The 22,365-nt window shown below is 56.5% G+C and overlaps 1 protein-coding gene across 1 annotated transcript in view; it reads right to left on the bottom strand.

Moving 5' to 3' along the window:
* DNAAF6 (dynein axonemal assembly factor 6) overlaps positions 1-22,365 on the bottom strand; it is an 83,026-nt gene that overhangs the window by 22,547 nt on the left and 38,114 nt on the right. The gene's annotated exons all lie outside the window — the stretch shown is intronic.

Genomic DNA, 22,365 nt, shown 5'->3' with positions numbered 1-22,365 from the left:
CTGATTAAGACTCTCTTACCAGCTTTCCCAAAGTCTATCTGAGCTGGGCTGGACACCTTTCTCACCCCGGTGAGATGACCTTTCTTGAAGTTTTTACAATCTATCTTGAGTTGGAAAGTGTTTCATTCTCTCAGACTCTGTTAAGAGGCTTGATTTCATGTTTTTGAGGGAAACTGCCTCTGCCTGCTTCTCTCTCTCTCTCTCTCTCTCTCTCTCTCTCTCTCTCTCTCTCTCTCTCTCTCTCTCTCTCTCTCTCTGTCTCTCTCTCTCTGTCTCTGTCTCTGTCTCTCTCTCTCTCACCAAGCTCTTTTTCTAGGGCTGATGATCTTGACAGTAGTTTTGTTTGGGATTCTCTCACATTGCTAGAACTGCCCAGTTAGCAAGATGGGGAAATCTGGTCTAGTGAGGGGAAAGGCTACATCCCATTCACACATTCTTGCAGTGAGGGAAGGAATGAGGTGTGGAGAGAGAAAACCTCTCTCTTTCCTTCTCTGTAACAAAACTGTTAATCTTATCAATTGCTTTTTAAAACCTTTTCAAACTTTTTCTAAGATTTAATAAATTCAACAGCTACAATTTCAAAAGAAGACAATCTTAAAATTCAGAATATAGGTTGATAGCTAAATAATTTTGGGTGAAACTTCACAAAATGTATAGCACACATCCAACAGGGCTGACAGAATTTAAAACATAGCACATACAATTTTTACAAATTGCACAATTTATAATTTAGAAAGCAACATAACACCTTAAGTATATTTCATCCAATTAGAGGAGACACAAACATGTGACCTCTTTGGGTTGAGTAAGTTACCAGAGAATTTTGTTTTAAGGCCTAGTTCGGGACTTAAAAATCAAATACAGATTTAACTTTCTAGTAGCAATACCTTAGTATTAAAGATTAATGAACACATATCTCTAAAATCTTGTAAAAAGATAAACAAGTTCACAGTTTTAGCACATAGCAGTTAATTATTATGTTAGTCTCATACAATTTAGAACCGTATTTCCAATTTAAACGCATACAAATTTAAAGCTGCATCTTTAGGAGAAAATTTTGAATGCCAGTTTTTTCAAAAGCATAGACTTCCACTTTGAAGCTTTCCGACATTCAAATTTGTTCTGGAGACTCAAAATTTTTAAGGTGGCACAGACTGCTGGAGGCAGGAGATGGTGATACAGGCTTGTGATTTTCCAGATGGTGCCTGGGGGCAAAATGGCAGTGGTTCTGCTCTCCCCAAGGGCCTATTTTTAAAAATTTTAGGGTTTTCTTTTTCTACCTTCCTCCAGAAAGCAGATAGTCACAATAAAAATTAAAAAAAAAAAACTCAAAAAGACCAGACAGGCAGACACAGAGACACAACACAGAAAGCATGTGTTTTAAATTCTAGATGGTCAGATGTTACATTTGTTCCCCTTTGCAATGCTGGGGAGCACAAACACCCATAGAAAACCAAAAACCAAAATCCTACACTCAATCGGCCTCGCCCACTAACCCAGCATCTTGGAGAGAAGTGGGGATATGTGTTTTACACGCAATTATCCTAAGAAAAGGATGTGACCTATTTGGGAGGCAAATCCCTACTTTAGGTCCATCACTCGCCACCCAGTGGGCAACGTGAGAATGAGTGTACTGCTGAGATATTGCTGGGTTCTCCATTATACCCCAGCTTAGTTGAAGAGTAGGACAAAAGAAAAGAAAAGGATATTGGAGTTTGTATTTCTTACCTTTTGACAAGGAGATGGGTTTAAGCACCAAATGATGAGATTGAACATTTGGTATCAACTACTCTCCTCAACCTCACCATCTAGACATAAATGTTTGTTGATCAATTGAACATGATAGATAGTGGAATAAAAAGGATTAATCTACAAATTACAATTTTCTGGCTCCTGTGATAACAGAAAGTTCCTAACTATAATATAAAAAAAAATTCAGGGAGCCTTCTGGGAAGATGGTGAAGTAGGTTGGTATTTCAAGTTCTCCAGATTTCCCCCACAAATAGAACAAATTTACAACTCAGGGCAAACATAGATTGGTGAAAAATCAAGAAGATTTGGGGCAGAACAGGGGTCCTTCTGGAACAACCCAAAAAGATCTGAAGAAAGATCCCCAGGCCAGGATTAACTCATGGGCAGTTTCAACCACCTCCTGGCTAGCTTCCCAGAAACACCAAGTATTTCTTTCACTTCCCTAGACAGTGTGAAGAGTCCAGGTCTGAATCTAAGCCTAGCTGTGCAGCTGAGACTGGGGCCCTGGGCAAGAAGGAGCTCCTGGCATGTACAGAAGCAGGGTGGGGGAGGGGGGATGCTGCTGGTTGTAGGCACTTGCAGGAGGATGGAGCTCTTGGTTTGGGGTTCCTAGTCAGAGGAGAGAGCTGAAGGGAAGCTTGAGGTCCCATCCCACATCACACAATTAGAAGTGTTTACAATAATACCTTATATTTAAAAAAAAAAGAACCAGTAAAGAAAGAACCTCACCAAAGAAACTTATTATGGGAAGAGGAAAAACATCCTCATCTTTAGAGGAGGACAGTGAAGTAAAAAAAGCTTCTACTCCAAAGAATATCGTGAAATGGCTCCCTGCCCAGAGAGAATTTAGAGAACTCAAAAAAGAATTTAAAAATCAAATTTAAAAATCAACCAACTAGAAAAGGAGAAAGAGTCTCAAAGATAAAAATAATTCTTTTGAAAATTAGAATCAGGCAAGGGGAAGCCAGTGAAGCTATGAGAGATCAAGAAAGAACAAAACAGATTATAAAGAATGAGAACAGAATGGGAAATATCTTATAAGAAAAATCACAAATCTGGAGAACAGATCAAAAAAAAGAAAATGTAAGAATAATTGGACTGCCTGAAAGTGGTGATCAGAAAAAGAACTTTGGCACAATAATGCAGAAAATGATCCAAGAAAATTGTCCTGGAGTGATACAATATGAGGGGAAAGCAGAAATAGAAAAAAATCCACTGATCACCACCTCAATAAGATCCTTTGTAGAAAACACACAGGAATATTATTGCTAAATTTAGAACTCCCCAGATCACAGAGAAAATTTTGCAAGAAACAAAAAAAATTTTCCAAAAAATTCGATACCTACCTAAGTTCCTAAACTTTGTGACAATTTATTAATGGTCTTCTTCCCTTTTTCCCCAGAAGAAATGCCATGCCGAATCAGACCAATGTGCCATCCAGCCCAGTCCCTGGTTACACAGCAAGAACTATACCAATAAGCAGATAAGAGATGAAAAGAATTGACTTGCCCTAACTCAGCTAAGACTATGGCCTGGGAAATTTTCATTTTGATATAGAAACCAGAGTAATATGACTTACCCTCTTCCCCTGTTAGGAAGAAGCCCAAATCCAGTTCATATAGAATAACATGAAGTCAGAGTCTATTGTTAATTCATCCATCCCCTCTCCAATCTAGTTAAATCTAGTTTAAAGACATTTACAACAACCTTTGAGACTACCTTAATGGGAACTTAGTTTTCCCAGACTGTCTTATTACCATAAGTTAAGACAATCATAATGTAAATTCTATCAACCATAATTGCATATAAAAAGGAAGTTAGCTTTCCCAGACTATTTTGATTGGCATTATCTTTAGACAGGTCTGGGACCTAGTCTGCCAGGTACATTCCGTCTAGCTTTCTGACCCTCCCTCTTTAATACCTTTGCACCTGAGAAATCCCCAAGGCTATATTTTCCCTAAGATGAAGATCTTCTGGACTAAGCCTATGAGGTTTCTCTCCCTCCCTCCTCATAGTGGTTTCCCTTTAATGGCATCTTTTTTCCTTACTCTGGCTAACTCTGGTTAATCTAACCATATATTCTCCCAATTCTATTTCATGTTTACCATTCCTGGTGTCTATTGTGTACTTTCATTTTGTCTGTAACCTCTTCCCCTAAATCAATCTACCTTTTGCCAAAGAGAACGGCCATTGTGAACATTTATTTTGAACTAGATATTGTCATCCTGACCCCATCAAGAATGGCCCTTTGGGACCTGTTTGTGCCAAAATGTTTGTGGCAGCTCTTTTTGTAGTGGCTAGAAACTGGAAGATGAATGGATGTCCATCCATTGGAGAATGGTTGGGTAAATTATGGTATATGGTTATGGAATATTATTGCTCTGTAAGAAATGATCAGCAGGAGGAATACAGAGAGGCCTGGAGAGACTTACATCAACTGATGCTGAGTGAAATGAGCAGAACCAGAAGATCGCTGTACACTTCAATGCTGTATGAAGATGTATTCTGATGGAAGTGAATATCTTCAACATAGAGAAGATCCAACTCACTTCCAGTTGATCAATGATGGACAGAAACAACTACACCCAGAGAAGGAACACTGGGAAGTGAATGTAAAATATTAACACTACTGTCTATCTACCCAGGTTACTTACACCTTCGGAATCTAATACTTAATGTGCAACAAGAAAATGGGATTTACACACATATATTGTATCTAGGTTATACTGTAACACATGTAACATGTATGGGATTGCCTGTCATCTAGGGGAGGGGGTAGAGGGAGGGAGGGGAAAATTTGGAAAAATGAATACAAGGGATAATGTTATAAAAAAAATTACTCATGCATATATACTGTCAAAAAAATTGTAATTATAAAATAGAAAAAGAAAATAATAAAAAAAGAAAAGTAAGAAACAATGCTATTTAGTATTCCTGAATCAAAAAAAAGAATGGCCCTTTGGTGAAATAGCATTAGAAAAGTATGATTTTCCCCTGAAAACAATTGCAGATATTTCTATTTGGCCTAGAGAATAGTTTAGGGAAAATACATTTAAAAAATGTAAATAACTACTGGGCCAAGGAAATAGGTAACTTCTAACTGGGGCTTAGCTATCTTCTAAACTGATCAGTCCTCAAGCGTTCTAGTCTACATTCTAAGTAGAATTATAATTTTCATCTGTAAGTAACGAATTTACAAAAATTGTATTGGAATGAGCATCGCTATTCCACTCTGGAACTGTTGAGGTTGGGAAGGGAGCCCAAAAGGTTGGGGATCCAGAGGTGTCTCAAAAGAATTTGCAGGCTTGAACCCATCGTCAAGGGGCAAAGTTTATTGTAATTGTAAAGCCAATTGAAGCGGACTAAAGTCCTAGATTTTAGCAAAGGACCTGGAGCAAGGAGACACATTTATCCAGTTCTTCATGTCCCTGATATGCTCATTTTATGGCTCAGAGGTAGAACTGAGGAAGTCTCTGGAATTTGGATATCACTGACCAGCAGACCTAGGACTATCCTAAGGCCAGAAGCCTTTAGAATCTTTGCCAGACAAAATTGTTAGAACCAGAGCTTCCTTAGAGAGTCTTAGGATCTAGTGATTCTAATTATCTTCCCTAAAGTCTAAGAGAAGAAATATTATTATATTCCTAGGCCAGAGGACTTTTACAATCTTGACAGAACAATAGCATTCTTAGATCAGAGGGCCTCGGGATCACAAATTCCAAAGCCAGAAGATTTAGAATCACTGACATTTTGTCAGAACCGGGGATCTTAAAACTATTGCTGTGTCCCCTAGAAGCTGTATTACATCAGAGTCATGCTACTCCTTACAGTCAGCGTGGGGATATTAGTCATCTTGTGCCCCCATCCAATGCATTTTTTTACCCAGTGAACAGGTAGGAATCACAAATCAAATAGCATTGTATTTAATCAGAACTGGAATTGTGTTCATTCATTCGTGGCCAACTCTCCGTGATATTATTCAGGGTTTTCTTGGCAAAGATACTGGAGTGATTGGCCATTTTCTTCTCCATCTCATTTGACAGATGAGGAAACTGAGGCAAACAGGGATAAGTAACTTGTCCAGAGTCATACAGTTAAGTAAGTGTCTGAGGTCCTATTTGAACTCAGGAAGACGAGTCTTCCCGACTCCAACCCCATTGCTCTACCTAGCTGAATCAGTAAGATAAAAACAGAAAAAGTCAATGAGGCCATTCTCAGCCCCCATATTTCAATTAGGTATTAAATCAAATCTCATTTCCATTAGATTTGTGTGCAAATAAGGAACACGGCCCCAAAGTTCCAGTCAAGCACAACTTTCAGCACGAAGCTTTTGCCTATTTTACCCAACCATAGGTGCCCCTTCCTAAACCTCCCGTATTTATTTTGTACAAACTTATATATGCTTCTGCATGTACCCACTTGTCCCTAGAATATAAGCTCCTTGAAGGCAAAGATGATTTTATTTTTGCATGAAATATGTGCTTGTTGATTGTCAGTCCCTGGACAAGGCCCTCTCCAAGGTAGGGAAAGCTTTTCGTCTCTGTGCCATCCATCATGTGCCTTGGCTGACAAAAGCCCCCGACACGAACCTGCGTGGCTTTGCCTCCCTTAGCTGCTTGGCTTGGCTGGTAGATTCTGTTGTTTCTCAGTTCCATGCTGTATCTTCTCCTAGTGCTCAATTCCCCTCCCATGATCATCATTAGATGAAACAGAGCTTCCGCTGCTTCTCCATGATCACCCATTGTTTCTGTGTATTAACTGCCATCCACTGAGCTTCAGCTGCCAAAATTTTGCCTTGCTGATGCAGTGCTGCTGCCCCTACTGCTGCTGCCCCTGCCCCTGCTGCAGCTGCTGCCCCTGCCCCTGCCCCTGCTACAGCTCCTGCTGCCCCTGCCCCTGCTGCAGCTGCAGCTCCTGCTGCCCCTGCCCCTGCCCCTGCTGCAGCTCCTGCTGCCCCTGCCCCTGCCCCTGCTGCAGCTGCTGCTGCCCCTGCCCCTGCTACAGCTCCTGCTGCCCCTGCCCCTGCTACAGCTCCTGCTGCCCCTCCCCCTGCTACAGCCCCTGCTGCCCCTGCCCCTGCTGCAGCTGCTGCTGCCCCTGCCCCTGCTACAGCTCCTGCTGCCCCTGCCCCTGCTGCAGCTGCTGCTGCCCCTGCCCCTGCTGCAGCTGCAGCTCCTGCTGCCCCCTGCCCCTGCCCCTGCTGCAGCTGCTGCTGCCCCTGCCCCTGCTGCAGCTGCAGCTCCTGCTGCCCCTGCCCCTGCCCCTGCTGCAGCTGCTGCTGCCCCTGCCCCTGCTACAGCTCCTGCTGCCCCTGCCCCTGCTACAGCTCCTGCTGCCCCTGCCCCTGCTACAGCTGCTGCTGCCCCTGCCCCTGCTGCAGCTGCTGCTGCCCCTGCCCCTGCTGCAGCTGCTGCTGCCCCTGCCCCTGCCCCTGCCCCTGCTACAGCTCCTGCTGCCCCTGCCCCTGCTGCAGCTCCTGCTGCCCCTGCCCCTGCTACAGCTGCCCCTGCCCCTGCCCCTGCTGCAGCTGCTGCTGCCCCTGCCCCTGCTGCAGCTCCTGCTGCCCCTGCCCCTGCTACAGCTGCTGCTGCCCCTGCCCCTGCTGCAGCTCCTGCTGCCCCTGCCCCTGCTACAGCTCCTGCTGCCCCTGCCCCTGCTACAGCTCCTGCTGCCCCTGCCCCTGCTACAGCTGCTGCTGCCCCTGCCCCTGCTACAGCTGCTGCTGCCCCTGCCCCTGCTACAGCTGCTGCTGCCCCTGCCCCTGCTACAGCTGCTGCTGCCCCTGCCCCTGCTGCAGCTCCTGCTGCCCCTGCCCCTGCTGCAGCTGCCTGCTGCCCCTTGCCCCTGCTCAGCTCCTGCTGCCCCTGCCCCTGCTGCAGCTGCCTGCTGCCCCTGCCCCTGCTGCAGCTCCTGCTGCCCCTGCCCCTGCTACAGCTGCTGCTGCCCCTGCCCCTGCTGCAGCTGCTGCTGCCCCTGCCCCTGCCCCTGCCCCTGCTACAGCTCCTGCTGCCCCTGCCCCTGCTGCAGCTCCTGCTGCCCCTGCCCCTGCTACAGCTGCCCCTGCCCCTGCCCCTGCTGCAGCTGCTGCTGCCCCTGCCCCTGCTGCAGCTCCTGCTGCCCCTGCCCCTGCTACAGCTGCTGCTGCCCCTGCCCCTGCTGCAGCTCCTGCTGCCCCTGCCCCTGCTGCAGCTGCTGCCCCTGCCCCTGCCCCTGCTACAGCTCCTGCTGCCCCTGCCCCTGCTGCAGCTGCAGCTCCTGCTGCCCCTGCCCCTGCCCCTGCTGCAGCTCCTGCTGCCCCTGCCCCTGCCCCTGCTGCAGCTGCTGCTGCCCCTGCCCCTGCTACAGCTCCTGCTGCCCCTGCCCCTGCTACAGCTCCTGCTGCCCCTCCCCCTGCTACAGCCCCTGCTGCCCCTGCCCCTGCTGCAGCTGCTGCTGCCCCTGCCCCTGCTACAGCTCCTGCTGCCCCTGCCCCTGCTGCAGCTGCTGCTGCCCCTGCCCCTGCTGCAGCTGCAGCTCCTGCTGCCCCTGCCCCTGCCCCTGCTGCAGCTGCTGCTGCCCCTGCCCCTGCTACAGCTCCTGCTGCCCCTGCCCCTGCTACAGCTCCTGCTGCCCCTGCCCCTGCTACAGCTGCTGCTGCCCCTGCCCCTGCTGCAGCTGCTGCTGCCCCTGCCCCTGCTGCAGCTGCTGCTGCCCCTGCCCCTGCCCCTGCCCCTGCTACAGCTCCTGCTGCCCCTGCCCCTGCTGCAGCTCCTGCTGCCCCTGCCCCTGCTACAGCTGCCCCTGCCCCTGCCCCTGCTGCAGCTGCTGCTGCCCCTGCCCCTGCTGCAGCTCCTGCTGCCCCTGCCCCTGCTACAGCTGCTGCTGCCCCTGCCCCTGCTGCAGCTCCTGCTGCCCCTGCCCCTGCTACAGCTCCTGCTGCCCCTGCCCCTGCTACAGCTCCTGCTGCCCCTGCCCCTGCTACAGCTGCTGCTGCCCCTGCCCCTGCTACAGCTGCTGCTGCCCCTGCCCCTGCTACAGCTGCTGCTGCCCCTGCCCCTGCTACAGCTGCTGCTGCCCCTGCCCCTGCTGCAGCTCCTGCTGCCCCTGCCCCTGCTGCAGCTCCTGCTGCCCCTGCCCCTGCTACAGCTGCCCCTGCCCCTGCCCCTGCTGCAGCTGCTGCTGCCCCTGCCCCTGCTGCAGCTCCTGCTGCCCCTGCCCCTGCTACAGCTGCTGCTGCCCCTGCCCCTGCTGCAGCTGCTGCTGCCCCTGCCCCTGCCCCTGCCCCTGCTACAGCTCCTGCTGCCCCTGCCCCTGCTGCAGCTCCTGCTGCCCCTGCCCCTGCTACAGCTGCCCCTGCCCCTGCCCCTGCTGCAGCTGCTGCTGCCCCTGCCCCTGCTGCAGCTCCTGCTGCCCCTGCCCCTGCTACAGCTGCTGCTGCCCCTGCCCCTGCTGCAGCTCCTGCTGCCCCTGCCCCTGCTACAGCTCCTGCTGCCCCTGCCCCTGCTACAGCTCCTGCTGCCCCTGCCCCTGCTACAGCTGCTGCTGCCCCTGCCCCTGCTACAGCTGCTGCTGCCCCTGCCCCTGCTACAGCTGCTGCTGCCCCTGCCCCTGCTACAGCTGCTGCTGCCCCTGCCCCTGCTGCAGCTCCTGCTGCCCCTGCCCCTGCTACAGCTGCTGCTGCCCCTGCCCCTGCTGCAGCTCCTGCTGCCCCTGCCCCTGCTACAGCTGCTGCTGCCCCTGCCCCTGCTACAGCTCCTGCTGCCCCTGCCCCTGCTACAGCTCCTGCTGCCCCTGCCCCTGCTACAGCTGCAGCTCCTGCTGCCCCTGCCCCTGCTGCAGCTGCCCCTGCCCCTGCCCCTGCTACAGCTGCTGCTGCCCCTGCCCCTGCTACAGCTGCAGCTCCTGCTGCCCCTGCCCCTGCTGCAGCTGCCCCTGCCCCTGCCCCTGCTACAGCTGCTGCTGCCCCTGCCCCTGCTGCAGCTCCTGCTGCCCCTGCCCCTGCTACAGCTCCTGCTGCCCCTGCCCCTGCTACAGCTGCTGCTGCCCCTGCCCCTGCTACAGCTCCTGCTGCCCCTGCCCCTGCTACAGCTGCTGCTGCCCCTGCCCCTGCTACAGCTGCTGCTGCCCCTGCCCCTGCTACAGCTGCTGCTGCCCCTGCCCCTGCTACAGCTGCTGCTGCCCCTGCCCCTGCTGCAGCTCCTGCTGCCCCTGCCCCTGCTACAGCTGCTGCTGCCCCTGCCCCTGCTGCAGCTCCTGCTGCCCCTGCCCCTGCTACAGCTGCTGCTGCCCCTGCCCCTGCTACAGCTCCTGCTGCCCCTGCCCCTGCTACAGCTCCTGCTGCCCCTGCCCCTGCTACAGCTGCAGCTCCTGCTGCCCCTGCCCCTGCTGCAGCTGCCCCTGCCCCTGCCCCTGCTACAGCTGCTGCTGCCCCTGCCCCTGCTACAGCTGCAGCTCCTGCTGCCCCTGCCCCTGCTGCAGCTGCCCCTGCCCCTGCCCCTGCTACAGCTGCTGCTGCCCCTGCCCCTGCTACAGCTGCAGCTCCTGCTGCCCCTGCCCCTGCTGCAGCTGCCCCTGCCCCTGCCCCTGCTACAGCTGCTGCTGCCCCTGCCCCTGCTGCAGCTGCAGCTCCTGCTGCCCCTGCCCCTGCCCCTGCTGCAGCTGCTGCTGCCCCTGCCCCTGCTGCAGCTGCAGCTCCTGCTGCCCCTGCCCCTGCCCCTGCTGCAGCTGCTGCTGCCCCTGCCCCTGCTACAGCTGCTGCTGCCCCTGCCCCTGCTGCAGCTCCTGCTGCCCCTGCCCCTGCTACAGCTGCTGCTGCCCCTGCCCCTGCTGCAGCTCCTGCTGCCCCTGCCCCTGCTACAGCTGCTGCTGCCCCTGCCCCTGCTACAGCTCCTGCTGCCCCTGCCCCTGCTACAGCTCCTGCTGCCCCTGCCCCTGCTGCAGCTGCTGCTGCCCCTGCCCCTGCTACAGCTCCTGCTGCCCCTGCCCCTGCTACAGCTCCTGCTGCCCCTGCCCCTGCTACAGCTGCTGCTGCCCCTGCCCCTGCTACAGCTGCTGCTGCCCCTGCCCCTGCTACAGCTCCTGCTGCCCCTGCCCCTGCTACAGCTGCTGCTGCCCCTGCCCCTGCTACAGCTGCTGCTGCCCCTGCCCCTGCTACAGCTGCTGCTGCCCCTGCCCCTGCTACAGCTGCTGCTGCCCCTGCCCCTGCTACAGCTGCCCCTGCCCCTGCCCCTGCTGCAGCTGCTGCTGCCCCTGCCCCTGCTACAGCTCCTGCTGCCCCTGCCCCTGCTACAGCTCCTGCTGCCCCTGCCCCTGCTGCTGCTGCTGCTGCCCCTGCCCCTGCTGCAGCTCCTGCTGCCCCTGCCCCTGCTACAGCTCCTGCTGCCCCTGCCCCTGCCCCTGCTACAGCTGCCCCTGCCCCTGCCCCTGCTGCAGCTGCTGCTGCCCCTGCCCCTGCTGCAGCTCCTGCTGCCCCTGCCCCTGCTACAGCTGCTGCTGCCCCTGCCCCTGCTGCAGCTCCTGCTGCCCCTGCCCCTGCTACAGCTCCTGCTGCCCCTGCCCCTGCTACAGCTGCTGCTGCCCCTGCCCCTGCTACAGCTGCTGCTGCCCCTGCCCCTGCTACAGCTGCTGCTGCCCCTGCCCCTGCTACAGCTGCTGCTGCCCCTGCCCCTGCTACAGCTGCTGCTGCCCCTGCCCCTGCTACAGCTGCTGCTGCCCCTGCCCCTGCTACAGCTGCTGCTGCCCCTGCCCCTGCTGCAGCTCCTGCTGCCCCTGCCCCTGCTACAGCTGCTGCTGCCCCTGCCCCTGCTGCAGCTCCTGCTGCCCCTGCCCCTGCTGCAGCTGCCCCTGCCCCTGCCCCTGCTACAGCTGCTGCTGCCCCTGCCCCTGCTACAGCTGCAGCTCCTGCTGCCCCTGCCCCTGCTACAGCTGCAGCTCCTGCTGCCCCTGCCCCTGCTACAGCTGCAGCTCCTGCTGCCCCTGCCCCTGCTGCAGCTGCCCCTGCCCCTGCTACAGCTGCTGCTGCCCCTGCCCCTGCTACAGCTGCAGCTCCTGCTGCCCCTGCCCCTGCTACAGCTGCAGCTCCTGCTGCCCCTGCCCCTGCTGCAGCTGCCCCTGCCCCTGCTACAGCTGCTGCTGCCCCTGCCCCTGCTACAGCTGCAGCTCCTGCTGCCCCTGCCCCTGCTGCAGCTGCCCCTGCCCCTGCCCCTGCTGCAGCTGCTGCTGCCCCTGCCCCTGCTGCAGCTCCTGCTGCCCCTGCCCCTGCTACAGCTGCTGCTGCCCCTGCCCCTGCTACAGCTCCTGCTGCCCCTGCCCCTGCTACAGCTCCTGCTGCCCCTGCCCCTGCTACAGCTGCTGCTGCCCCTGCCCCTGCTACAGCTGCTGCTGCCCCTGCCCCTGCTGCAGCCCCTGCTGCCCCTGCCCCTGCTGCAGCTCCTGCTGCCCCTGCCCCTGCTGCAGCTGCTGCTGCCCCTGCCCCTGCCCCTGCCCCTGCTACAGCTCCTGCTGCCCCTGCCCCTGCTGCAGCTCCTGCTGCCCCTGCCCCTGCTACAGCTGCCCCTGCCCCTGCCCCTGCTGCAGCTGCTGCTGCCCCTGCCCCTGCTGCAGCTCCTGCTGCCCCTGCCCCTGCTACAGCTGCTGCTGCCCCTGCCCCTGCTGCAGCTCCTGCTGCCCCTGCCCCTGCTACAGCTCCTGCTGCCCCTGCCCCTGCTACAGCTCCTGCTGCCCCTGCCCCTGCTACAGCTGCTGCTGCCCCTGCCCCTGCTACAGCTGCTGCTGCCCCTGCCCCTGCTACAGCTGCTGCTGCCCCTGCCCCTGCTGCAGCTCCTGCTGCCCCTGCCCCTGCTGCAGCTCCTGCTGCCCCTGCCCCTGCTACAGCTGCCCCTGCCCCTGCCCCTGCTGCAGCTGCTGCTGCCCCTGCCCCTGCTGCAGCTCCTGCTGCCCCTGCCCCTGCTACAGCTGCTGCTGCCCCTGCCCCTGCTGCAGCTGCTGCTGCCCCTGCCCCTGCCCCTGCCCCTGCTACAGCTCCTGCTGCCCCTGCCCCTGCTGCAGCTCCTGCTGCCCCTGCCCCTGCTACAGCTGCCCCTGCCCCTCCCCCTGCTGCAGCTCCTGCTGCCCCTGCCCCTGCTACAGCTGCTGCTGCCCCTGCCCCTGCTGCAGCTCCTGCTGCCCCTGCCCCTGCTACAGCTCCTGCTGCCCCTGCCCCTGCTACAGCTCCTGCTGCCCCTGCCCCTGCTACAGCTGCTGCTGCCCCTGCCCCTGCTACAGCTGCTGCTGCCCCTGCCCCTGCTACAGCTGCTGCTGCCCCTGCCCCTGCTACAGCTGCTGCTGCCCCTGCCCCTGCTGCAGCTCCTGCTGCCCCTGCCCCTGCTACAGCTCCTGCTGCCCCTGCCCCTGCTACAGCTGCTGCTGCCCCTGCCCCTGCTACAGCTGCTGCTGCCCCTGCCCCTGCTACAGCTCCTGCTGCCCCTGCCCCTGCTACAGCTCCTGCTGCCCCTGCCCCTGCTACAGCTGCAGCTCCTGCTGCCCCTGCCCCTGCTACAGCTGCCCTGCCCCTGCCCCTGCTGCAGCTCCTGCTGCCCCTGCCCCTGCTGCAGCTCCTGCTGCCCCTGCCCCTGCTACAGCTGCTGCTGCCCCTGCCCCTGCTACAGCTCCTGCTGCCCCTGCCCCTGCTACAGCTCCTGCTGCCCCTGCCCCTGCTACAGCTGCAGCTCCTGCTGCCCCTGCCCCTGCTACAGCTGCCCCTGCCCCTGCCCCTGCTGCAGCTGCTGCTGCCCCTGCCCCTGCTACAGCTGCAGCTCCTGCTGCCCCTGCCCCTGCTGCAGCTGCCCCTGCCCCTGCCCCTGCTACAGCTGCTGCTGCCCCTGCCCCTGCTGCAGCTCCTGCTGCCCCTGCCCCTGCTACAGCTCCTGCTGCCCCTGCCCCTGCTACAGCTGCTGCTGCCCCTGCCCCTGCTACAGCTCCTGCTGCCCCTGCCCCTGCTACAGCTGCTGCTGCCCCTGCCCCTGCTACAGCTGCTGCTGCCCCTGCCCCTGCTACAGCTGCTGCTGCCCCTGCCCCTGCTACAGCTGCTGCTGCCCCTGCCCCTGCTGCAGCTCCTGCTGCCCCTGCCCCTGCTACAGCTGCTGCTGCCCCTGCCCCTGCTGCAGCTCCTGCTGCCCCTGCCCCTGCTACAGCTGCTGCTGCCCCTGCCCCTGCTACAGCTCCTGCTGCCCCTGCCCCTGCTACAGCTGCAGCTCCTGCTGCCCCTGCCCCTGCTGCAGCTGCCCCTGCCCCTGCCCCTGCTACAGCTGCTGCTGCCCCTGCCCCTGCTACAGCTGCAGCTCCTGCTGCCCCTGCCCCTGCTGCAGCTGCCCCTGCCCCTGCCCCTGCTACAGCTGCTGCTGCCCCTGCCCCTGCTACAGCTGCAGCTCCTGCTGCCCCTGCCCCTGCTGCAGCTGCCCCTGCCCCTGCCCCTGCTACAGCTGCTGCTGCCCCTGCCCCTGCTGCAGCTGCAGCTCCTGCTGCCCCTGCCCCTGCCCCTGCTGCAGCTGCTGCTGCCCCTGCCCCTGCTGCAGCTGCAGCTCCTGCTGCCCCTGCCCCTGCCCCTGCTGCAGCTGCTGCTGCCCCTGCCCCTGCTACAGCTGCTGCTGCCCCTGCCCCTGCTGCAGCTCCTGCTGCCCCTGCCCCTGCTACAGCTGCTGCTGCCCCTGCCCCTGCTGCAGCTCCTGCTGCCCCTGCCCCTGCTACAGCTGCTGCTGCCCCTGCCCCTGCTACAGCTCCTGCTGCCCCTGCCCCTGCTACAGCTCCTGCTGCCCCTGCCCCTGCTGCAGCTGCTGCTGCCCCTGCCCCTGCTACAGCTCCTGCTGCCCCTGCCCCTGCTACAGCTCCTGCTGCCCCTGCCCCTGCTACAGCTGCTGCTGCCCCTGCCCCTGCTACAGCTCCTGCTGCCCCTGCCCCTGCTACAGCTGCTGCTGCCCCTGCCCCTGCTACAGCTGCTGCTGCCCCTGCCCCTGCTACAGCTGCTGCTGCCCCTGCCCCTGCTACAGCTGCTGCTGCCCCTGCCCCTGCTACAGCTGCCCCTGCCCCTGCCCCTGCTGCAGCTGCTGCTGCCCCTGCCCCTGCTACAGCTCCTGCTGCCCCTGCCCCTGCTACAGCTCCTGCTGCCCCTGCCCCTGCTGCTGCTGCTGCTGCCCCTGCCCCTGCTGCAGCTCCTGCTGCCCCTGCCCCTGCTACAGCTCCTGCTGCCCCTGCCCCTGCCCCTGCTACAGCTGCCCCTGCCCCTGCCCCTGCTGCAGCTGCTGCTGCCCCTGCCCCTGCTGCAGCTCCTGCTGCCCCTGCCCCTGCTACAGCTGCTGCTGCCCCTGCCCCTGCTGCAGCTCCTGCTGCCCCTGCCCCTGCTACAGCTCCTGCTGCCCCTGCCCCTGCTACAGCTGCTGCTGCCCCTGCCCCTGCTACAGCTGCTGCTGCCCCTGCCCCTGCTACAGCTGCTGCTGCCCCTGCCCCTGCTACAGCTGCTGCTGCCCCTGCCCCTGCTACAGCTGCTGCTGCCCCTGCCCCTGCTACAGCTGCTGCTGCCCCTGCCCCTGCTACAGCTGCTGCTGCCCCTGCCCCTGCTGCAGCTCCTGCTGCCCCTGCCCCTGCTACAGCTGCTGCTGCCCCTGCCCCTGCTGCAGCTCCTGCTGCCCCTGCCCCTGCTGCAGCTGCCCCTGCCCCTGCCCCTGCTACAGCTGCTGCTGCCCCTGCCCCTGCTACAGCTGCAGCTCCTGCTGCCCCTGCCCCTGCTACAGCTGCAGCTCCTGCTGCCCCTGCCCCTGCTACAGCTGCAGCTCCTGCTGCCCCTGCCCCTGCTGCAGCTGCCCCTGCCCCTGCTACAGCTGCTGCTGCCCCTGCCCCTGCTACAGCTGCAGCTCCTGCTGCCCCTGCCCCTGCTGCAGCTGCCCCTGCCCCTGCCCCTGCTACAGCTGCTGCTGCCCCTGCCCCTGCTGCAGCTGCAGCTCCTGCTGCCCCTGCCCCTGCCCCTGCTGCAGCTGCTGCTGCCCCTGCCCCTGCTGCAGCTCCTGCTGCCCCTGCCCCTGCTACAGCTGCTGCTGCCCCTGCCCCTGCTACAGCTCCTGCTGCCCCTGCCCCTGCTACAGCTCCTGCTGCCCCTGCCCCTGCTACAGCTGCTGCTGCCCCTGCCCCTGCTACAGCTGCTGCTGCCCCTGCCCCTGCTGCAGCCCCTGCTGCCCCTGCCCCTGCTACAGCTGCTGCTGCCCCTGCTGCCCCTGCCCCTGCTACAGCTCCTGCTGCCCCTGCCCCTGCCCCTGCTACAGCTCCTGCTGCCCCTGCCCCTGCTACAGCTGCTGCTGCCCCTGCCCCTGCTACAGCTCCTGCTGCCCCTGCCCCTGCTGCAGCTCCTGCTGCCCCTGCCCCTGCTACAGCTCCTGCTGCCCCTGCCCCTGCTACAGCTGCAGCTCCTGCTGCCCCTGCCCCTGCTGCAGCTGCCCCTGCCCCTGCCCCTGCTACAGCCCCTGCTGCCCCTGCCCCTGCTACAGCTGCTGCTGCCCCTGCCCCTGCTACAGCTCCTGCTGCCCCTGCCCCTGCTACAGCTGCAGCTCCTGCTGCCCCTGCCCCTGCTGCTGCTGCCCCTGCCCCTGCTACAGCTGCTGCTGCCCCTGCCCCTGCTACAGCTGCTGCTGCCCCTGCCCCTGCTACAGCTGCTGCTGCCCCTGCCCCTGCTACAGCTGCTGCTGCCCCTGCCCCTGCTACAGCTGCTGCTGCCCCTGCCCCTGCTACAGCTCCTGCTGCCCCTGCCCCTGCTACAGCTGCTGCTGCCCCTCCCCCTGCTACAGCCCCTGCTGCCCCTGCCCCTGCTGCAGCTCCTGCTGCCCCTGCCCCTGCTACAGCTGCTGCTGCCCCTGCCCCTGCTACAGCTGCTGCTGCCCCTGCCCCTGCTACAGCTGCTGCTGCCCCTGCCCCTGCTACAGCTGCTGCTGCCCCTGCCCCTGCTACAGCTGCTGCTGCCCCTGCCCCTGCTACAGCTCCTGCTGCCCCTGCCCCTGCTGCTGCTGCTGCTGCCCCTGCCCCTGCTACAGCTGCTGCTGCCCCTGCCCCTGCTACAGCTCCTGCTGCCCCTGCCCCTGCTACAGCTGCTGCTGCCCCTGCCCCTGCTACAGCTGCTGCTGCCCCTGCCCCTGCTACAGCTGCTGCTGCCCCTGCCCCTGCTACAGCTGCTGCTGCCCCTGCCCCTGCTACAGCTCCTGCTGCCCCTGCCCCTGCTACAGCTGCTGCTGCCCCTCCCCCTGCTACAGCCCCTGCTGCCCCTGCCCCTGCTGCAGCTCCTGCTGCCCCTGCCCCTGCTACAGCTGCTGCTGCCCCTGCCCCTGCTACAGCTGCTGCTGCCCCTGCCCCTGCTACAGCTGCTGCTGCCCCTGCCCCTGCTACAGCTGCTGCTGCCCCTGCCCCTGCTACAGCTGCTGCTGCCCCTGCCCCTGCTACAGCTCCTGCTGCCCCTGCCCCTGCTGCTGCTGCTGCTGCCCCTGCCCCTGCTACAGCTGCTGCTGCCCCTGCCCCTGCTACAGCTCCTGCTGCCCCTGCCCCTGCTACAGCTGCTGCTGCCCCTGCCCCTGCTACAGCTGCTGCTGCCCCTGCCCCTGCTACAGCTGCTGCTGCCCCTGCCCCTGCTACAGCTGCTGCTGCCCCTGCCCCTGCTACAGCTGCTGCTGCCCCTGCCCCTGCTGCAGCCCCTGCTGCCCCTGCCCCTGCTACAGCTGCTGCTGCCCCTGCCCCTGCTACAGCTGCTGCTGCCCCTGCCCCTGCTGCAGCCCCTGCTGCCCCTGCCCCTGCTACAGCTGCTGCTGCCCCTGCCCCTGCTACAGCTGCTGCTGCCCCTGCCCCTGCTGCAGCCCCTGCTGCCCCTGCCCCTGCTACAGCTGCTGCTGCCCCTGCCCCTGCTACAGCTCCTGCTGGCCCTGCTGCAGTGTCCCCACTCTTTAAGGTGACACTGATGAGAGTAAAACTCTGCTTGATCTGAGACAGCCCTGTAAAATTATGTAAAATCCCCAACAAAATGTCTCCTTTGATCTACAAACCCAAATGGTCTTGCATCCTCTTGGAGCAAGATAAGTTTTCCTGGGGGGAGGCACGACCCCAGCAAAATTTCACATCCACTCGAGACTTCTCCAAGACTCATGCATAAAATGGGTCTTCAGAAAATGACTCTTTGCAGGTCACTTCTTTCTTGAGAATGATATGGCGGCCTAGAGAATCCCTCTTGGTGTCTCTTTAACTATAAAGCTTTTCACCATAGCCTTTGGGTTTAGTGAAATTCCTTCTCCCAAACCGGCACCTCGGACAACTGCACCTCACCCTTTCCTGCCTAACCTTTTCTCCGGTACCCTCAGCCCTTATCAACCCCACTCAGCCCCCACGCCTCAGACTGGTCAGCATGTGGCACCTCTGCTCCCTATCCTCTGTCCCATTAGACTGTGAACCCCTGGGGAGCAGGGCCTGCTTTTTTCCCTAAGCATATCTGTAGTTGTGTAGCACTGGGCTTTGTACCTGGTAATCCCTTCTTTCATTCCCCATGAAACATCCTCAGCTTGTTTGGTAAAACTTAGCCATTTCTGACCTCCTGAATCAGGCCCTTTCTTTTACCTTTCGCCTCTTCTCTGCCTCAGTTATAAGGAGGGTATCTCTTCCCTCTCACTAGGTCAGGTTGGCCAAAAATATAAACAGAGCATGAACACAAATGCCTTTTCACTCGCCCTTTCAAATTCCATCAGGCCCCTGGGGTGACCGGTGCATTACCACGCTAATGTCCTTGCAGCTCAGAGAAGCCCACAAGAAGCCTAGAAACCAGTGGAGGCAGCAGCCCTTGGGAGGGTCCTTCCCACTATCACAACAAAGGTCCAGGCTCCCCTTTCACTATTATGTTACAGGACACTTTTATGTTATTCATGATCTCAGTGGATCCTCCTCATAGCTCTCTGAAGTATGTAGGGAAGTTATCCCCTTTTCACAGAGGAGAAAACTGAGCTCAGGGACTAGTAAACTAGTAAGAAGCAGAATTTGAGCCAAAGTCCAAAGGGCCTTTGTGGTATTAATGTGGCATCCAAGTAACATCAATTCCTACATATTGTTGTTGTTATTCTTATCTCGTTGCTCTCTGCCACGCTCAGTGTTTGGAGTTCAGAAGGGAAACTTTCAGAGGGGCTCTCAGTGTAAGTTCGGGAGGTACCCCTGAGGCACTGGCATCTCAGGCTTCCATGTAGCTCTTGTTTGCCCAGCATGACAGGCACAGCTGGCTCCTTTGGAACACTTTGGAAAGAGAAAACTGGGAACCTCGGGGAAACACAGCAGTGTTGCCATCATGATAAATATTTATAACATCAATTAGCTAATTCACTCAACCAAAAATAGAGAAACCACATAATAACAAAGTAAAGAAAAAAAATCTTTCAAATACCAAAAAGTATAGCTCTTAACTAGCCTGTGAGAACTCTGCGTTAGTGCTCTCCCAGACTATCTCGGCTATTATGAGCTGTCTCTTTTAGTGTTAAAATATCAGATTAATCCCAGAATCAAAATCATAGAATTTCAAAAGTGGAAGCAAGTTTAAAAGTCATTGAATCGAAGCCATACTCCAGAAAGACTGACTATCCGACAACCTGATGACAAAGGCGGTCCAGCCAGTGAATGGACTCTATCTCCTCCCAAAAGGTCTCTCATTTAGAGAGAACTCTACTACTTAGGTTGAAATGTGACCCCTTGCTGTTTCTACCCCTTGCTCCTCATTTTTGGTCTCTAGGGCCAAAGGGAAACAAGCTGAGGCTCTCTTCCACGAGAGAATTCTCCAAATGTTCTCATGAGATTTGAGTTGTTCATCCTTCATTTCTGGTAGGATCTAGAGCTGGAAGAGACCGAGAAGCTATGGGGCCTAACCTCCTCATTTTACAGATAAGGAAAGTGAAGTTCAGTGAGGTTACATGATTTGGCCAGACGAGGAAGTATCTGAAGCAAAATTTTTACAACTCCAATGCCGCTGTCCTATATACTATCCCAACGGCCTCTTGTACACAGTTATCATGGGCCCTGGAGGCTTCTGCTCTCTAGGTTGGACATCTCCAATTCCTTCAGTAAATTCTCTTCACGTGGCCGGGACTTAGAACACTTCATATTTTGTTTGCTCAATTCAGAGCTTCTTGGTGTCTTCCCTAAAACATGGTGCCCAGAACTGATCAAACACTCCAGCTATTGTCTCATCAAAGCAGAATACAGAGGAATGACTTTTTTCTTATTGCTGAAAGCTGTGTTTCTCTTAATAAACTTGCAATGCATTACAATGCCAAGGTTTTTCCAAGACAAACTATCTAAGCAATCCTCTTCCAACTTGTGATGTAGGAAATAGCTTGGTTGGAGCCGAGTGCTAGGCTATGCATGAATCCCTATTCAATTTCACCTCATTAGGTTTAGCTTCATCTTCCAGTCTTTCAAGATCTTGCTGGATGCTGCCTGTTGTCTAGAGTGTTATTCACCCTTCCCAATTCAGGGAATCTGCACATTTGGTGAGCATACCATCTCTTCCTTTAGCCAAGTTACTGCTAAACATGTGAGTCATCCTGATCTAGATTTTGCCACTGGACTGGATGATTCTGGAGGAGAGAAAATGAGGCTGATAACTTCGCACTCCCTCCCTCTCTTAAATCCAATTCATTTGCATGTCATGGAATCACCTCTCTCTTTGACAACAAAGGACAAACAGCTTCTGTGAGTAGTAGTAGTAGGAGCTGCCCCACCAGGGACCCAACTGGAACTGGCCAATTGCACAGCACAGCTCCTCCTTCTTTCCTTCCTTTTTTTTTTTCTTTTTTTCTCCTTCTGTTCCTTTCCCTTCCCTCTGTTCACATGGGGTATCATACCCTATCCAGTGGTCCTCAAACTTTTGAAATAGGGGGCCAGTTCACTGTCCCTCAGACTGTGGGAGGGCCAGACTATAGTAAAAACAAAAATTGACACTCCATCTCCACCCCCTCAGCCCATTTGCCATAACCCGGAGGGCCACATAAACGTCCTCAGAAGGCCGCATCTGGCCCGCAGGCCGTAGTTTGGAAACTCCTGCCCTATGCTATACCCAAAGGAACATAAATTTTGATCCCTGAAACCTCAAAAGACAGCTTGGGATTCATGGGCTATATTTCTTTCTAAAGGACCATGCCTTAAACCCAAATTACTCTGGCTCTTATTGGTTGGCCAACAATAGGTCTTAGCCCAAACCCCACTTGGCCATTGTTTGGGGCTCAGAGTGAGTGTAAATAGCAATTGTTTCTCTTTTGGTCAGAAACATTGAGGGTCTTCCCCTCTCAGATTGATTGAATGATTTTAGGTAGGTAAAAGAAACCATTTCCTGCTTCATTTCTTATCTAGCCTTAATAACTGATTAGGCATTGCTTCAGTCAAACTGATGCAAATTGTGTCCCCCTTGACTTTTGGGGGTGAACACTGAAACTCTCCTCTGATAGAGACCACCCTTCAGGGCAGTTAAGTGGTTTCATTGGGTTGGAAATCTTGGCAGGAACTGGCTACACCCTCTATTGAGTTGAAGATTAGCCCAGGACCCCTCCCAGGAGCTTGAACTTAAGTGGTCTCATTCAGTTGGAGATCTGAGCCTGTTATTCCTATTGAGAGGCTTGAAACTCCAAGATAAGTATTCTCCTTTCAACTGGAAATCTAGGCCTGGGGGCATTGAATAGAAGCCCCAGCCTCAAACTTCTTATAAAAAGACAACTTTGAGCTTCAAATCCCTTCAGGAGTCCAAAGCAGGATTATGCTTTGCCAATAAAGTTCTCTTCCTAGCATAGCTGCCTGTCAGGACTCTTGCCTGCTGTGAAGATACCTCTTCTCAGTGATAACCTTTGTTATTTCTCTGACAGGACCTTGCCACTGAGAAGTCTGTCTTCCTAGCAAAGCTGGCTTCTCAGTGCCAATAAAAATCCCTTTCTTTGCTACATTCAGATTTTGGGTTTGTGAATTCTTTCACATTGGATCTGCACTAACCAGAGGGGATTCTCACACACCAACTCTCTACCACTAGACCCGCATCATTTTTGGTTCCCTGACCAGGAAACCCTGAAAATCTGGATGAATTAAAGCCTTTTCTTGTTGTTTTATTCTATATCTAGACACCCAATACAGGGGAAGATTTGAGTTGTTAGAGCTCAACGCTTGAGCAAAATTCTCTCACGGACTCCTGATTGAGAATACTTGCATTCCATTGTTGGTGGAGTTGTGAACTGATCCAACCATTCTGGAGAACAATTTGGAACTACTACGCTCAAAAAGGTTATCAAGCTGTGCATACCCTTGGATCCAGCAGTGTTACTATTGGGCTTATAGACCAAAGAGATTTTAAAGGAGGGAAAGGGATGCATATGTGCAAAAATGTTTGTGGCAGCCCTCTTTGTAGTGGCCAGAAACTGGAAACTAAGTGGTGCCTATTAATTGGAGAATGGCTGAACAAATTATGGTATATGAATGTTATGGAATATTATTGCTCTGTAAGAAATGACCAGCAGGAGGAATACAGAGAGGCCTGGAGAGACTTACATCAACTGATGCTGAGTGAACTGAGCAGAACCAGAAGATCATTATACACGGCAACAACAATACTGTATGAAGATG

The sequence above is a fragment of the Sminthopsis crassicaudata genome, chromosome X (assembly GCF_048593235.1).
Source record: "Sminthopsis crassicaudata isolate SCR6 chromosome X, ASM4859323v1, whole genome shotgun sequence".
In the NCBI taxonomy this organism is placed as follows: Eukaryota; Metazoa; Chordata; class Mammalia; order Dasyuromorphia; family Dasyuridae; genus Sminthopsis; species Sminthopsis crassicaudata.
The sequence above is the reverse complement of the archived record's forward strand: the minus strand, read 5'-3'. Positions and strand labels throughout refer to the sequence as shown.